General features: G+C 38.2%; 1 protein-coding gene across 1 annotated transcript in view; it reads left to right on the top strand.

Annotated features, from left to right (window-relative positions):
• The first annotated feature begins 3,515 nt into the window (after positions 1–3,515).
• LMNTD1 (lamin tail domain containing 1) overlaps positions 3,516–13,406 on the top strand; it is a 160,121-nt gene continuing 150,230 nt past the window's right edge. The window contains exons 1-2 of the mRNA XM_039240850.1: positions 3,516–3,957; positions 9,811–9,912. The gene's annotated coding sequence lies outside the window, so the exon portion shown is untranslated. The remainder of the gene's footprint in view (positions 3,958–9,810; positions 9,913–13,406) is intronic.

A 13,406-nucleotide genomic window follows, 5' to 3' on the forward strand; every position in this document is an offset into this window, starting at 1 on the left:
GTAATACAGCTTGAAAGTCTGGGATTGTGATGCCTTCTGCTTTGTTTTTTGTTGTTTTGTTTTTTTGTTTTTTCCAAGATTGCTTTGGCCATTTGGGGTCTTTTCTGGTTCCATACAGATTTTGGGTTTGATTGTTCTAGCTCTATAAAGAATGCTGGTGTTATTTTGATAGGGATTGCACTGAATATTTAGATTGCTTTGGGTAGTATTGACATTTTAATGATATTTGTTCTTCCTATCCAGGAGCATGGAATGTTTTTTCTTTTTTTGTGTGTCTTCTTCAATTTCTTTTGTAAGATTTCTATAGTTTTTAGTGTATAGATTTTTCACCTCTTTGGTTATGTTTATTCCTAGGTATTTTATGGTTTTTGGTGCAATTGTAAATGGGATCAATTCCTTGATTTCTCTTTCTGTTGCTTCATTGTTGGTGTATAGGAATGCAACTGATTTCTGTGCATTGATTTTATATCCTGCCACTTTGCTGAATCCCTGGACCAGTTCTAGAAGATTTTTGATGAAATCTTTTGGGGTTTCCATATAAAATATCATGTCATCTGTGAAGAGTAAAAGTTTGACCTCCTCCTGGCTGATTTGGATGCCTTTTATTTTTTTATGTTGTCTGATTGCTGAAGCTAAGACTCCAATACTATGTTGAATAACAGTGGTGAGAGTGGGCATCTGTGTCTTGTTCCTGACCTTATGGGGAAAGCTCTCAGTTTTTTCCCCATTGAGGATGATATTAACATTGGGTCTTTTATATATGGCTTTTAGGATCTTGAGGTATGATCCTTCTATCCCTACTTTCTTAAGAGTTTTTATCAAGAAAGAATGCTAAATGTTGTCAGATGCTTTCTCTGCGTCTATTGAGAGGATCATGTGGTTCTTTTCCTTTCTTTTCTTGATGTGATGAATCACATTGATTGTATTGCAGATATTGAATCAGCCCTGCATCCCAGATTTGAATCCCACTTGTTCGTGGTGAATTATTTTTTTGATGTATTGTTGGATCTGGTTGGCTAATATCTTGTTGAGGATTTTTGCATCCATGTTCATCAGGGAGATTGGTCTATGGTTTTCTTTTTTACTGGGATCTTTGTCTAGTTTTGGAATCTAGGTAATGCAGGTTTCATAGAAAGTGTTTGGAAGTTTTCCTTCCACTTCTATTTTTTTGGAACACCTTCAAGAGAATAGATGTTAACTCTTCCTTAAATGTTTGGTAGAGTTCCCCTGGAAAGCCATCTGACCCTAGACTCTTGTCTTTTGACACATTTTTGATTACTAATTTAATTTTTTTTTGTTGGTTATGGGTCTGTTCAACTTTTCTATTTCTCCCTGTTTCAGTTTTGGTAGTTTATATGTGCCTAGGAATTTGTCCATTTCTTCCAGATTGCCCATTTTTTGGGCATATAATTGCTCATAATATTCTTCTATTATTGTTTTTATTTCCACTGTGTTGGTTATGATCTCTCCTCTTTCATTTTTTATTTTATTGAGTCCTTTCTTTTTTCTTTTTGATCAAAATGGCTAGTAGTTTATTAATTTTGTTAATTCTTTCAGATAACCAGCTTCTGGTTTCATTGATCTGTTCTACTGCTTGTTGTTTTTTTTGTTTGTTTGTTTGTTTGTTTTCAATAGCATTGTTTCTACTCTAATCTTTATTATTTCCGGTCTTCTTCTGGTTTTTTGGCTTTTATTTGCTGTTAATTTCCAGCTCGTTGAGGTGTAAGGTTACGTTGTATATCTGACGCCTTTCTTCCTTCTTTAGGAAGCCCTGGATTGCTATATATGTCCCTCTTATGACTGTCTTTGCTGCATCCCAGAGGTTTTGGGTTGTGGTGTTATCATTTTCATTGGCTTCCATGTACTTTTTAATTTCCTCCTTAACTTTTTGGTGAGCCCATTTGTTCTTTAGTCTCCAAGTATTTGTTACCTTTCCAAATTTTTTTCTTGTGTTGATTTCGAGTTTTATAGTGTTGTGGTCTGAAAATATGCACAATATGATCTCGATCTTTTTGTACTTGTTGAGGACTGATTTGTGTCCCAGTATGTGATCTATTCTGGAAAATGTCCCCATGTGCACTGGAGAAGAATGTATACTCTGCTGTTTTAGGATGAAGTGTTTTGAATATATCTGTTAAGTCCATCTGCCCAGTGTGTCACTCAGAGCCATGGTTTCCTTATTGATTTTCTGTTTAGATGATCTGTCCATTGCTGTAAGGGGGTGTTGAATTCCCCTACTGTTATGGTATTATTATCAATGAGTTTCTTTATATTTGTGATAAACTGATTCATATACTTGGGTGCTCCACATTTGGAGCATAAATGTTTAATGTCTTCTTGGTGAATAGACCCCTTAATTATGACATAATTCCTTTATTCATCTCTTATTACAGTTTTTATTTAAAAGTCTAGATTGTCTGATGTAAGTATGGCTACTCCAGCTTTCTTTTGGTGGCCATCAGCATGAAAGGCGGGTTCTCCATCCCTTTACTAACATGAACATTAAAAATTTAAAAACAACACACATACACACACACACACAAAATCACATAAGAAATGCTAGATCCTAGGTGTGTTTTGGTCTGGTTATTGAAAGGAGCTGATTAGTTAGAGAAAAAAGGAAAACAATTAAAATTAAAAACCACACACTCACACACACAAAAAAAATCAAATAAATGATACTAGATCCTAAGCGTGTTTTGGTCTGGTTATTGAAAGGAGCTTGTTTGATTAGAGATAAAAGGGAAAATTAAAATTGAAAACAACACACACACAAAATCAAATAAGTGATGCTAGATCCTAGGTGTGTTTTGGTCTGGTTGTTGAACGGAGCTTGACTGATTAGAGAAAAAAGGGAAAAAAATAAAATTAAATAATTACAAAGAACACACAAACATACAAAATCAAATACGTGATGGTAGGTCCTAAGTGTGTTTTGGTCTGGTTATTGAAAGGAGCTTGACTGGTTAGAGAAAAAAGGAAAAAAGGAAAAAGAGAAACAAAACAAAAACAAAAACAAACAGACAAAAATTTTGAAAATTTGAAAAAATAATATGATGAAATAGAATAACTTGAAATTATGGAAGTACAATAGAATTTGAAAATTTGCAAAAAAAAGTAAAAAGTTTAGTCAAAAAATAAAAGGAAAATATGTTTAATAAAAACTTTAAAATCACAATTTTTAATTATCTTTCTGTATTCAAGTAAAAGACAAGAAACAAAAAAGAATAAAAAATAAAATTGAATAGATGGGCCAGCAAACAGATCAAGATATGATTGTTATTACATCATTTTCCCCTGAAGTCAAACTAGGAAGCCCTTCAGGGTCCTTAAACTAACCAGGAGAAGAGATTTGTGCTGTTCCTGAAAAGCGCAGTTGACCCAGATGGGCGGGGCTTAGCGTAATGGCTCCGTTCTCCACTAGATGGCGCTGCTTAGCTTACTAGGGTGGATTGTTGTGGCGCACGAGGTGTGTATGCGCACGCGCGGTTGGGGTGAAAATGGCGTCACTCAGATATCCAGGCTAGAATCCGACCTCTGTGCTTTCCCCTATCAGCAATCCCGCACCCTCCTTTGTCTTCAGTTTCAGTCCACTCCCCACTTTTGCACTGTCCGTAACCAGCCGTCAGGTTGCCAGGCAGCACCTCCGTCCTGAGTTTTATCTGAGATATGGCTGTATTTCTTGACTGCTCACTTTGGAGGGACTGAGGCTTTGTTCCCCGCAGACTCTCTGGGGGCGGGTCTCACCAAGCAGTGGCTGGGTGCCGGCTGCACCCAGGAATGCTAGCAAAACCTTGCTGCTGCCTATGTCCAGATACTCGCGGCTGGGTGTCAGCCTGACCCAGAAAAATTTCACCGATCACTCAGCAGCAGCATTTCCGGGATTGTGGAAAATCTCGTGTAGCCCGAGGAGCTCCCGGACCCACGCTTCTCCTGGGACTTCGCCTTTCGCACCAGGTATTTTGAGCTGTGGAGTTTCAGACTCTGTGTTCCCCCTGTTCGTAGAGTCTAAATGGAATTTAAACCCTCTTTCCTTTCTCCCTTCTTCGATCAGTCGCTGCGGCTGTTTCCACCTCCCCCCCCCCCCCCCCCCCCCCCCCCCCCCCCCCCCCCCNCTTCTCTCCAGCTGCTTCTTCGGGGGGTGCTTTTCTTGTACTCTCCACTTCCACCTCCCCACCCCGTCCCCTTCCTCTCTGCAAGCAAAAACAGCTGCCTGTCCTCCGCATCTCCTCTCTCCCCCAGTTCACCTCTCCATGCAGCATACCTGCTGAGTTCTGCAGTTCAGGTTGTGCAGATTATTGTTATTCCTCAAATCAGTTTCTAGGTGTGCAGGATGGTTTAGTGTTGATCTGTCTGTATTTCATGTACACAAGACAAAAAAGAGACTTCCATGCTCTTCTGCCATCTTGGCTCCTCCTCTCATATTTTCTAATTAAATTTTTATTGAGAAAATAAAGATACAACTGACTGAAATTTGGCTTTCCTCTGATAATTCCACTTGAATCATAATCCTTCCAAATAGAGGTCATCCTTTTTTCTTCCCTGCTCTTTGTGTCAAGTTTAGAAAGCAATCTCAATATTTTTTCTACATTCCACTATTTCTTTCTTTCTTTTTTTTTTTTTTTTTTTTTTGCTTTTCAACATGAGTGTAATGTGATGGATTTGATGGTTTAAAGACCAGCCTTGGGGTGCCTTGGTGGGTCAGTGGTTAAGCATCTGACTCTTCATTTCTGCTCAGGTCATGATCTCATGTTTTGTTAGGCTCTGTGCTGACAGCTTGGAGCCTGCTTGGGACTCTCTCTTTCCCTCTCTCTGTGCCCTTTCCCATTCACTCTCTCTCTAAATAAGTAAATAACCAAACAAGCATAAAGAAAAAAAAAAAAAAGATCAGCTTAGTATCTGAGCAGAAAGTGGATGTGAAGGGAGACTGGATACGGAACTAGACTAGGGGCCGAATAAGCTGGAGGCCTCATCTAGAACTCATCTAATCATTGAAACCATGCCTGTGTTTCTTGGACACAGGTGGACATGCCACTATTGCCTCACTACCCCAGCTGGTTTCTCTCGTATCTTGGATTTTGCCTCATGTCTGATTGTGTATTTTCCCCAACCAACCTACCATGTCCTCACTCCCTTTGTGACCAAACCTATCCATTTCATAGCTTCATTTGTTATTCTGTATTTATGACTTCAAGTTAATATCACTAACCAAAACCTCTCACTGAAAGCCAGAATAATATCTCCAGGTGCCTCCTAGTCACCTCAATATGGATATCATACCAGGAAACTCAATACATCCAAAACTAACATTATTACATTATCTACCAAACCTATTTCTCCTCTTGTGTTTCAGTTAGTGGTATTATTATCTTTTACTCAGCCAAGGTAGACAATAGGGAGTCATCTTTGACTCTTTACTTTCCTTAATTCAACATCAAATTCTATTGACTTAATACCATATTATTTACTTTTGTCAGGCACATTGCTAAGTGCATTAGGTGGATTTTCAATATATTCTGCTTAATTTGATTTTACATGTAAGAAAACAGAAACTTGGATGCTTACTCAATGATGAAGTCAGAATTTGAACTCAAGCCTGTTTATTTCCAAAGCTAGTGTCTTGATGCCTTTTCAATTTGTTCTCCTCTCATTTTCCATTGCTGTAGCCCCAGCTCAGATCATCACAGTAGAAGCTCTGCTAGCCATATCATGTCATAATGACACTCTTCAATTCTCTTACACATACTCATCACTGGAGACTAGTAAGAAGTTGCCTGGAATGTTGAACTTTCCTGCTCCTCAATTCAGTTGCACATTTACCAAGAAACAGTTGTATTTTGTTCTCAAGCTGGGTCAATGCCATTTTACTTTTTATTATGTTACAATATTTAATAAAATACTAGGTAAAGTAATGAGATAGGAGTGTGAAAGAGAACTGTTCTATGAAAATTGAGTTGAAAGCTTTGGAAAGACTTGATGAGAGTCTTATAATCCAAATAAGTATGGAGAGGGGAGCCCAAAATGTTTGGAGGAAACTCTCGTAAAAACTTCTTTAAGATTCTGCACTCCAAATGCCTTTTGCTGCAATTTAAAGAAGCAGAAACATGGGTGTGGTTCATGCAGCAAAACTGATACAATACTCCATTTGTCAGACCTGTACTCAAAGAAGGGGCCTTGGCATCGCTAGATGAATGTACTCATATGCATCTTAAGTTACAATATAATACCCAAGGTAAATATCTTTTGTTTATTATTCTCTGATTTGATAAGCTTTGCAAATAAGTGATCAAATTCGGTCCCTAATTTCACTGAATGAGAGGACTTCCATGTTATCTCCCATTATCTTCCAAACAGTAATGGTACCTTTTCTCTGACCGCATAGGCTTCAGTCATCATTTCATCATTTCTCATCTGCAAATATGTCTTAGGAGCCTACTAATTACCAGAATTACCTTCTTAAAACTCAGATCAAAGCCTCCCTCCCCTGCCCACAATAACTCAGTGATTTCTCGCTTGTCTGCAGAATGAAACTTAGCAAAATATTGAAGACTTGAAATGATCTGACTTCCACCCACCTTTTTAGTTCCACTTCCTAACAAAGTGCTCCATGTCTTCTAAGCATCAGTCACCCACGTTCTGGCTGTTGCTCAAGCATATGACACCATTCAGCATTCATTCACAGAGATCCTGAACTGTATATTTGTATCTCTCATAATTTTACTTATTATTGAAAATGTAGTTTATGTTGGGAAATACATTGTTCTTAGCAATTATGTAATACAGAAAATGCCAAAGGTATCTAAATAAATTTTCCTGAATGAATTTTAGGTTGTAAAGTCAAGAGTATTATACAGTACATAGCCTGGAGGTGGAGGTGTTAACTTGTCTTTGATAATCAAAACTTTAAATTTGTCTATACTCATAATCATTTAGGAAAGGTTTAAAAATCTGCATAAACATGACAACTTGACTGCCCTCATCCAGTTGTCCAGTTAGGAAAAGCACCTGGGTCCGAGGTGACAAATATCAGTGGACTATTGTGTCAGACTGTCCTTGTCTGTTCTTCTTGTTCACATTGTTCCTCTGGGAGTCTTATACCTGTGGACAGTCTTAGCTGCCACTACTGCATAGAAGTCCTGAGATGTTCATGTCAGCCAGAGCGCTTTGTCAATTCCACTCCTTTTGTGTATTTTCACTTGGCAAAACACCATATCAGACTTTAAAATGGAACTTTCCCATCAAATTCACTTTCTTCTGTCTTCTGTGAGTGAGACTACCACCTCCAAGGTTTTGGAATTATCCACAGCTCCTGGGGGTCTCTTTTGCTCTTTGAGCTTCCTTAGGCCACAGCTAGTTGCCAGTTATTTCTTTCCATGAGGACTGAATTTTTAAGAGCTTTGAAAATTGTGAGTACTTGCCCCATTACAATCAAACTTCTTGAAATATTTGTCCATCCTCACTGTAGTCACACTCTTGTCTCCTGTTGACTTCTCAACCCAGTGTAATATGGCTTCTGTCCCCAGACTTTTACTGAAGCCATTCTTATCAAGGTAATGGATTTAATGGACACTGTCTCAGCTGTCAACCTAACTTCTTCTAGACTTTGGTGTTTAGACCACTATTTCTATTTGAAATGAATTCTCTCCTCTGCTTCTGTGGCATCTCCATCTCTCAGTCTGCTTGGTTGTACTATTCTTTTCAGGTTCCTTTCTTCTGTCCTTTAAAAAAAAAAAAAAAGGTATCTGTTCTTGAGAGTCCTGAGTCTTCTTCTCTCCTCCCTTTAAACACTCCTCTAAGCAACCTCATCAATTTACCTGGCTTTAATTACCACCTCTGCCCATGATCACAAAATCTGTGTCTCCATCTCCATTATTAATCTGAGCTCTCAAGATGTGCATATTTAACTGCCTCCAGATGTTCACAGGCACATTGACTTTAACCTGCCTGAAAGTGATTTTACAAAAGTGCAAAAATACTCTTCCTACTTGCACCGGTCAGTATCTATTTACTCAAGCCATCAATCTTAAAATATAACTATCAATCTTAACATCTCCTTTTTTAATACTTATTTTCTATCTATATCAAAACTCTGTCAACTCTACCTTTGAAATATTTCTTAAATCAATCCATTTCTCCATTCCTTCCACACTCTACGGGTCAACACATGGTGACATCTCCCATAGGTCTGCAACTGTCTTCTAAATGGGATCCCTGCCTCCAGGCTGCAGCACACTTCCTCTTTCCAAACACACAAATTGAAGAATTGAATAACATCACTTCCCAACTTTCCTGTGAATGTCTCCATGCTACCCTCAGCATTAATTCTAATCTCTTTCACATGACTTGAGAGCTCTTTATGATCAACCTCATTTGCCCCTCAGGTCCCATCTTTGCCACTGTCTCACACTCTGTGGTGCTTCTTTAAATCTCCAAACTGTACCAATTCTCTACCTGTGGACCTTGGCCATCCCAGGAATCTGCTCCTGTCTGATCAGACTCTTCTTTCTGCCATGACTTCTCTACCCCCTCCCCTGCAATTTATTCATTCAACATACTTTTGAACATTGACTATGTACCAAGCATTGCTCTAGGTGCTAAGACCACAGTAGAGAGGAAAGAGGGTATGTTGTACTGAATTAATGAGGCTCAGTGTCTACCATATAGACAGACAAGCAAATGTAGGCCACTGCAGACCTTTGTGGTGACGGGTGGACACTGAGAGTCCAAGGACCCAGATGAGGACATCTCACTCAGGCTGGGAACAGAAGGCTTCCTAGGGGTAGTGTTATTTAGAGTGTTAGACCTGAGACAGAAAAGTAGAAAGGTAAGAAGCCAGGGGCTTTAAGAAAGATCTCAAAGTGTAAAGCTTTTATCTTTTCTGCTTTTTCTTTTGCCTTCTCATTCTTCCTAACTCTCGTCCTCTACATCTAACTACTTCCATTCTTTAAATAAACCCTTTGGTTGGTTCTTATGGTAGCCCTGGAAGTTAACCACTATTTTCCATCACTGGTGGTATCCATTTTCACAGAAGCACTTCCAGGCCTCCAGCAAACCCACCCACTTCCTTACTTCAAGTCTCTCCTCAAGGTGAAAATGAAGAAACCTCATTCCATATAGCAGCCATGTCATTATCCATGTCTTGGACAAAGCTATCTGCTAACTTGTAGCTAACTAGGGTCAGGTCTAGATATTCCTTTTTTATCCTCCTGCCATATACATTTTCCAGTTGTCCATTTTCCCATTCATATTTTCCAGTAGTCCACAATGTCAAATTATCTATGAGAAAGACAACCCATGATTTTCCCTCATTTTCCAAAATAATACAGCGCAGATCAAGTTCAAGAAGCTTTTTCTCATAGCTTTGAGATTCCTGTCAGACCTTACTTAGGCTCACCTGAATAGGGAGGTGATATGGTGTCTCTTGCACTTTATTCTGGGCCATTTTACATACAGCAAAAATGAACAGTCTGCTAACACAATCCCACAGATCTCTCAGCTTCTTACTTTTAAAGGGGTATATCATATAAATGTTAAAATTTTTTAGTTCTCTTAGGAACTAAATAGCTTGTTATTTTATATAGTTTTCCCATTCAGGAAGTGGCCTCCATTTTAAAAGGTTAATAAGATGAGAAATATCTTAGCATAAATTTACAGGTACTGCCACCTCCCATCCCCACCTGGGGTAAAGAGGAGGGTGGCTTTACCCATGATTGGTCAGTGGCTGCAAAAGGAAGCTAATTACTTCATTTCATTTTTTGTTGGAACATTTTCATAATCACTTGCAAATAATCTTCCTTTTTCCTTTAACAGTTCCTCTCTGAAAAGGCCAACAATAGAATATTCATCTGACGAACAGCAGTTGGAGCCCAGAGAGAGACAACAGAAGGCTAGGACCAGGGGCTCAAGTTAGAGGTCAGTGTCCAACAGCTCCTAGTAATTGGCCTTCCAGTCTCCCCAAAGGACTTCTTAACAGAAGCCAATGGAAACATTCATTGAATTCCTTATATGTGATAAATAGATAGATAGATAGATAGATAGATAGATAGATAGATAGATAATGTAATTGTTTTCCACATAAAAGCAGTCATATTTCTATAACAATAGCTTCATTCAGAGCTTTCAAAAGTCATTGTTAGCCGTTCTTTTGGGGACTTTATAAGCAATCATTTTCTTGGTCTGAAGCAAAAGAAGAGTCAGAACACAAGGCTGCCTTTTTAAAATTTTGTTGTGGGAGAAAAAACAGTACCCAAGTGCTTTAATCACAGGGGCACCTTTGTGATGACACGGCAAACAGTACACCATGTGCCTCTGAACTGTAAAATCTATAGCACTTTAATCAGTTGTGATGCCCTTTCACAAAGAATTAACCAGTCAATAAAGACAAATTGTGGAAAGGGCAATTTATAAACCAAGATGCAGACACTTTTGTATATCATCTGGCAACTCTTGATAATATAAATGGCTGGAGATTTCAACAGAGGCTCATTCATTCTGAGAGAGATTCTATGCTTATTGTTCTTTAACATTTCTAGTATATATTTTGATATTTAAGAGCAGAGCTACAGTCTTTGGGATCTGATCAAAGGGGGAAGTTGGGGTGAATAGTGCCAAAATCCAGCTAGTGCCTTGGCCACCAAGCCCTACACACTGGCTTCCTCTAATTCATATGTATGGGCTAGTGGAAGTTCTGTTTAAGAGGCTGGAATATAGTAAATTGACAAATAACCTAAATATCCAATAATAAAGTACTGACTGAAAAATATACATAGAATTATTAAATGAAATCATTAAGACAGTGGAATATATGCATATAACTATATGAAAAAACAGGTTATAAAATAGTGTATGTCATCCCATTTTTGTGAAAGAAATAAATGTAAATATATAGAAATGCCAACATATGTTATCTATCTATGTAACTATCTAAATATTCTGGAAAAAAAATGGAAGATTACACACCAAAATATTGACTGCCACTATCTTCAGCTCATAAGTTTTAGTGGGTTTTTTGGAGTGATTTACTTGTATTCCTTTTTCTGATGAAAATGTACTGACTTCATGATATGTGTGTGTGTGTGTGTGTGTGTGTGAGAGAGAGAGAGAGAGAGAAGGAAAGAGAGACAGAGACAGAGAAACAGAGATCGAGAGAGAAGTGGTTATTTTTTTGTGTAATAAGAAAAAAATTAAAACCCTAAATTGTGGATTGAGGCTTGAACAATAACAACTAATAATAGTTACTTTAAAAGTGACAAATATTGGGGCATCTGGGTGGCTCAGTTGGTTGGGTGTCCAATCTCGGCTCAGGTCATGATCTCACTGTTCATGGGTTCAAGCCCCGCGTTGGTCTCTCTGTTCATGGGTTCATGCCCCCAGTTGGATTCTGTGCTGACAGCTCAGGGCCTGGACCTTCCTTCGGATTCTGTGTCTCCCTCTCTGTCTGTTCCTCCCCTGTTCACGCTTTGTCTCTCTTTCAAAAATAAACATTTTTTTAAAGTCACAAATATTTATGAACTAGAAATCTGAAATAGTCTTTAAAACCATCAGGGCAGGTAAAAGAAGGCCCAAATAAAATAGTCTGAGGACAAAGTATTTATTGATTGTTTGACTTGCCCAGATTTTCAGCTGCAATCATTATGACTTTATGATAACATTTTCACAAACCAAAAATAGATATTCAAGTGAATCATCAATTTAAAAATGTAATTACAAAGTAATTCCACATCTGATATTGATTGTATTTAATAATCCCATTCAGAAGAGTAATATCATATCCCCTTTACTATAAATTATTTATTACTACAGTGTTCAAAGAGATAACAGCACATAAAGGAATTATGCATTTGGGGTTCTGCATTAGTTATATTAGGAAAATGAGGAAAAGGGAGTATGTTTAGATGTGGCTTCCATTCCCTGACTTTTCCCTTTGGAAGAATTACATTCTGTTAGTCCTTGAGAAAAGAGTCTGAGGTTAATATTTATCAACATATATTAGAATATCTCTTAGACATTATACTGGTATATTTAACATTAATACCAATTCTGTAAGAGAATCACACCATTTAAAAGACTGAAGCTCAGAGAAATTAGGAAATGTCCTAATTTCACACAGCCAGTAAGGTGATTACCAAAATTCCTACTCAGGTCTTCCTGACCACCAAAACTTTGCTATTTCTTATTAGGCCAGAGTTATAATGTTCCATGGTGGTGGATTGTATTATTTTTCAAGATTACTCAATCTCTCCATTTCTATAAGATGACACACCCTTCCCCATTGCCTTTAGGCATGGCTGTGTGACCTGGTTTGGCCACTGAAGTGTGAACAGATGTGAGCCATCATGGTGTTTTGTCAGCTCATTTGCTCTTTACCCTTTGTCCTAGAGTGTCCCAAATAGGGAAGCTCCTTCAATATGGGTCAGAATGTGAAGACATGTGGAGCAAAGCTGTACAGAATCTCAACAGCTTCAAACACAAAGCTGCCAAACTGTGAGCAAGTGTGCATTAATTTTCTATTGCTGAATTATAAACTACCATAAACTTAGCAGCTTCAAACTACAAATATATTTATCTCATAATTTCTGTAGGTCAGATATATGGGTGTGGCCCTATTAGATACCCTGCTCAGGGTCTCACTGGACTGATATCAGAGTGTCAGCTGCCATTCTCATTTGGCATTTGGAGTTCTCTTCTGAGTCCACTCATCATTTGCAGAATTTATGTTCTTGTGGTTGTAGGACTGAAGAGTTATTTTCTTGCTGGCTATCAGTGAAGGGTTGCTTTCAGTTCCTAGGTCTCTTGAGTGTGGCTCTTCCATATTCAAGCCAGCGGTGACACATTGAATCTCCCTTCCCTGGCAGATCTCTGACCAGCAGCTGGAAAGAACTCTTAGCTTTTAAAGGGTGCATGTGATTAGGTTAGGTTCACCCAGATAATCTTCTCTTAAAGTCAACTGATTAATCAACTTAATTACATTTGCAAAATCCCTTTGCCATGTAACATAATAGAATCACAGGAGTAACACCAAAGGATAGAGAGCATGGAGGCCTTTGTAGAATTCTGCCTAACACAGAGAGATAATTGTAAGCCACAGAGACTTGGGGAGGTTGATTTTTACTGCAGCAAACTGACTAACACAGCTAGTTACCTCAACTGCATGTCTGTGCATACAGAAAAGAGCAAAAATCATAAGGGGAAAGAAGCTAAACAAATTTTCACAAAATGAACACACCTGTACAACCACCCCCAGATTAAACAAACAAAAACAAATATACAAAAACAAAAAATTATTAATAACCCAGAAACCCCTTTTCCAGTCATTTCTCAGACCCTAAATAACCACAATTCTATTTTCTAACACCATAGATTATTTTACCTGCATTTGAGATCTTGGATGAATGGAATATGACTTC

This window comes from Hyaena hyaena, unplaced genomic scaffold, assembly GCF_003009895.1.
Source record: "Hyaena hyaena isolate Hyena2069 unplaced genomic scaffold, ASM300989v1 scaffold_182, whole genome shotgun sequence".
Taxonomy (NCBI): Eukaryota; Metazoa; Chordata; class Mammalia; order Carnivora; family Hyaenidae; genus Hyaena; species Hyaena hyaena.